Source organism: Dendroctonus ponderosae, unplaced genomic scaffold (assembly GCF_020466585.1).
Source record: "Dendroctonus ponderosae isolate FM_Combo_2020 unplaced genomic scaffold, Dpon_F_20191213v2 Dpon_F_20191213_3, whole genome shotgun sequence".
Taxonomy (NCBI): domain Eukaryota; kingdom Metazoa; phylum Arthropoda; class Insecta; order Coleoptera; family Curculionidae; genus Dendroctonus; species Dendroctonus ponderosae.
Genome location: NW_026018508.1, coordinates 3,242,680 through 3,248,040, shown reverse-complemented (window position 1 = coordinate 3,248,040; position 5,361 = coordinate 3,242,680).

The following is a 5,361-nucleotide window of genomic DNA, read 5'->3' as shown; positions in this document are numbered from 1 at the left end:
GTTGTAGTTTTATTACTCATGCCCACTATTTAGGTAATTCGCTCAAAATTAAAATCACATTATTTTTTCTAAATTCTTTATCAATGTTAGTAATGCATAATTGTATACAGGATGGTCAATTTTAATGTGCACAACTTTGAAGACATATTCTACACCCAACAGCATTATGAAAATTATTGCTGTAAGTTTTTTTGAAAATGATCGAATTCGCGTTTATTATTACTTTTTTTAATCTATGGCGGTACTATGGATGAGTGAAATAATCATATACATACTCTGTTCGAAAAGTGTCTAGAGCGGAGGCAGCAGCTCTAAAAAGTATATGCAACCCGAAAAGGTAAGATTATAAAGATTGTCAGTGATTTAACTAAATAGTAATTCGATTTTGGCGTAGAAAAAATTGTTCAATAGAAACTTTGTTAAAACTGGAATGACCAGAAAATTTAAAGAAACTAAATATTTTCAGGGCGATATGGCCGGCGAAGTTTCCAAATTACTTGCCTTTGCTACCTGGCCCTTTTCTTCAAGATAATCTTAAATACTTTCGGCAAAATATTGAATACATTTATTTGGTTTTTGTGCCAAAGTCGAAGCTGCAAAGGGTTTTCTAAAGTTTCCTGCAAACCAAAAGCAAAAGTGATTTCGTTATTTTTGGCTGAAAAGACGTAATTATTGTCAGAAAATAATGTTTTTTTGCGTTTTCGATTAAAAACTTTTGTGATCGGTTTTAGAGAAAACCTTAATGGTTTTCCACTAAACAGGATATGGTTTCCAGCACTTATGTATTTTTCGTGAAAAGTTATGAAACAAAGCTTCGAATCCTTAGTCGATTTGTAAACAGTTTGGAAATACCTTTCCAGTGTCGGATTTGAAACGAAAATTAAATAATTTCTTTTAAAAAACGRACAGAATAAGCTAAAGTTTCTAACAGATTATTTGGAAATCTCGTCACCTCAATTCCTCTTAAGACTGTAGAGTTTGTTAAAAAATGTGTTTTTTTTAGGATAGACTGATTTTTTTTTGCTTTACTTTCTACTCAAAAACGCTCTATTTTGTAGAGTTTYACTTAAAAATACTGACGAGCTAGAAGTCGTTTACCCGAATAATGACAAGATAAATTTATAGCTTTGTAAAAATTTTACAAAAATTAGAAAAAAAACGTCGGATTYGAGGCAGAMATTAAAATAAATTCCTCCCATTTTTTMCCTTAATAACGCAAAAACAGCAARAAAAAGCAACAGCTCAGGACAGRAGAGAGAATYCAGTACACCGGAGGATAACAACATCCAAYARAACGCGCAGGCTCCGTTGACACAGGCCACGTCATCACAAACCACGTCATCGCAACCGGTGCATAAATACGGACTGCGCCCGAGGAATTTTGAGCCTTCTGTGAAGAAGAAGAAGTGAAGTAGTCTCAATAATTCCACCTAAATAGACTAAAAAGAATTCGCTACCACTCCGCGTCGAATCTTTTGTAGCCAGTCCGTGTTCACGTGCCTGTGATTCTTTCCTCAAAGAATGTAACATGTTTATAGGATCGACATACATATAAATCTCATATAACGTAAATGGCGAAATATGTAATACAGTGAAAGCTCCGATAAGCGGACAGTCACGGTTCCACAAGAAATGTCCGGTTATGGGAGGTGTCCGTATAAAAAAGATATGTATTTAATTGCAAAGAAATATTTATTTTCAGCTTTTTTATTGTATATATATGTTTTATAACATTTGTCAACATAGAAACATAGAAACTTATTGTGCCGGTTTATCAACATATTCTAAAATACTAGGTTGGCGCGTTTTTTGAAATCTTTGTTGAATAATGCAATGCTGAAATTGGGTTTCAACGTTTTTAAGATCTTGAAACGCAAAGGGAAGTTGCATTTAAGATACCATCATACGATTTTATCAGTGAAGCATCAGGTACAATTGTCAACGTTTCTTCTGATTCGTCATCATCACTACTCATGGAAAGTTCAGTTTTGGAAAGGGCGGTGGTATCAGGATAAAACGTTTCCTCTTCARTCTGCACCATATGGTCCATGTTTTCAAATCCTTGTGCTTATTGATCACTTGCACATAAGGATTTTCCATGACGCATTGGCCCAGCTAATAATGCCAAAGGCAGCTCATCTTCTGGATTAGAATCTTGTCGAATTTATCCTTCTGTATTCTTGAATCCAGCTTTTAAAAAGCAATTCTTGACTGTTGCAGAATTTACTTTATTCTACGCAGTCTTCATGAATTATAAAGCCTCTAATACATTAATAAACTTTGACAGCTCAGACACAGACTTGGAAGAGTCAATTTTAGTTAACACATGTTTTAGAATAAAATCTCTTTGAAGAATCTTTCTCCAAAATTTGTTTAAAAAAAATGTTTTTAATGATGCTTTGGTACAAGGGCTGACATAAATTAAGTCGTCATCGAAAAATGTTGTCTGGTAATGCACGAAAGAAAAGTCCGGTCTCATCTGCGTTGAAAACGTCCTCCGTCTTGTAGCCAAGCATCATCCAGTAACCATGTAGCCAGCCACTCTAAACACTTTGTATCTATGTCAAGACCATCACTCCTTAGGAAACTCCTTTTTGGTCCTACATTGTCACCACACTGCGATTTGGTTCTAATATCTTCTTTTTTTGGTTATTTATGCCGCTTGACTTTTTCCGATCTTAAATCGCCTTGCTAGCTCTCGAACGGACACTGTTTCTTTATCTAAAGCATTTACTATTTCCATTTTTTCCTTTAAGGAAAGCATTTTATTTTTCGGAGCCATATTCACAAACACTCTCTCCATGTGCTCGAAACTTAATGGCACAATTCTTGATGAATAAAGAAAGTCAAGTCAAAACATCTTAAACGGGGAATTACGGAATATGTGAAGGAATTTCCCGATTGAAACTCGCTTATTTTTTATAATGGTTTTATTCGTCGACCGGGTTTTACAGGTTCGTGTCCGCTTGTAAGAGCTTTTCAACTCCGTAGGATCATAATATCATGTCCGCGTCTGTTTAATAGAATGTCCGCTTATAAGAAAGTGTTTTACATTGAAAACCATAGGACGAAATTCGGTTCCAAGAAAAATGTCCGGTTAAGAGAGATGTCCGCTTATTGGAGTTGTCCGCAAGTAGAGCTTTCACTGTATTATAGTTTACTAGCTGGCCCCACAAACCGTGTTCTGTCAAATAAATTATTTCTAGTGAATATTTTGTTTGCTTTGGTTGCGAAAATTTAAATTATTATTACTATTTTCTGACGAGACACCCTAACCACCTGGCGGTATGAAATATACTTTATCACCTATTCTCAAACCTACCAAATACACATAAAAAATTTCCTAAAAATCGGTCGAGCCGTTTTGGAGGAGTTCGACCACAAACACCGTGACACGAGATTTATATATATGATATGTTATTATAATATATGTAAATTTTATTGTATAACTAAATGAACCTGATGTTTTACACCGACGTTCAATAAAGCTAAATAAATGAAAAAAACACCTAAATCTATCATATTAAACTATTATTAAAAATTACAATTAAAACAGTAAACTTATTATTAACACCTGCAATTACCATAAATACGAAACTACGACCGTTTTTGTAATTATAATAATAATAGCCATTGCTTGAGGCTGGAATTCTTTGGACGTGTTTGCCATCCACGCTGTCCAAGCAAGTGGGAAAATTATATGTTTCCGCAAACTCTTTTGCAATTTTATTCCATTCTCAATCAGATTGAGCCTAAAGATGGTGAGTAAAGCGGTGTCCAAAACTTAAAATCTTCACAAAATCTAATGGACGCTAGGTACCATAAAGTTATCGTAAAGAGTTTTTGTCTTTTGTTTGGAGAATGCCTTCTCATAAATGCGTATACGCACCGTCCGAAATAAAGCGTCTAAAGCGTTACTAACTTATCCTGAAGTCCATATGGGACGTTTCAATTTCAACATTTATTGATGGAAATTGTCAAATAAACAATGTATTTAAAAGCTATAGAGAGTTTCAGTTTAAATCTACAGATTAATTTAGAGACTTTGTTATCGCTATCTTGATTAATGTAATAATTTATATTATTCGTTTGATTATTTTAATTACCGTGCGATACTTTTAACGTCAGAACTATGCTATAAGTTTTATTTGTCGGCTAAGAAAATTATAGGTTTATTAAAAAACATAAATACATATACAAACACATTAGAATACGAAAGAACGTATAAGTTGAGCCGATACCTTCGGACGCGACACTGATTTTAATGTGAAAATCAACTGCCTGATTCGTCGCTTTTCTTCTCTTACCAGTGTCGTGTCCGAAGGGCTCGGAACAACATTGACACCCAAACCAGTCCAATTGATTTGTTGTGTAGAGCTCTATAAGCACGAGATTAATTGGGCGGAAACGACAATAGATTTTTTGCGCTACGGAAAAAAAGAAACTCTTTAAACTAGACTATGGAATAAGAATGTCAAATTTGTGACGTGCCCTTCGGGCATTCAAAAAGTTTAGAGTGTTTTTTCTTCCGCAGGATAAAAAAAACCTATCAACGTATCAAAATTGGGAAATTGCCTAAGTTATGGCGAATTTTTCAATTTAGTTCGCGACCAGACTGGTTCTGGAAAACATGATCGTACTAAAAAATATAAAACGCTCTGAATATAAAAGCTTATTCAACTTTCTCTATTTCACCCAAAATCTGGTGCAAACGACCACTCAATTTTCATTAGTTGCAATTAGTCTCGCCATAAGCTTAGTACATCTATACTATTATTCCTGGTGTTGCGTTACGATGGTCCCCCTGTCCACTTAATAGACACCGTATTCGTTTAGGACAAACGCAAGGACGATTCTGTAGCACATAATTTTCAATTTTGAACGAATTTAATACGAAGATTTCCTTAACTCTTGCTTTCTGCTCAATTGAGGGACAAAAACGTTAGCAAATTCTGTAGTACAAGTATATAAATGTTCTATTTTTGAACGAAATTACTGCCAAGATTTGCTTAACCCAAGCATTCCTGATCAATGTAGAGAATCAACGCTTTTGCTTCAAAAATGTCCAGATTGAGAGTTTTTGTGGGAAAGTATGAAAATACCTAATATGTTTCTAAATATTTTCTTCGACGGCAGTGAAACTGTACGAATTTAGGTAGTTCAAATATTACAGCGTAATTGGAACTTCATTTTTTTAGTGTTACAAGTCTGAGAACTTAAAACTTTGTTCGAAAATTTTACATTAATTTTAATGTTTCCAGTTGTTTACAACTAAAAAGTGTCGCCATAAAATAACATACTAAACCAGATGTCGTAGTAAAATTTAAGGCAAGCCAATTTGAGAATAATGAAACCGATACA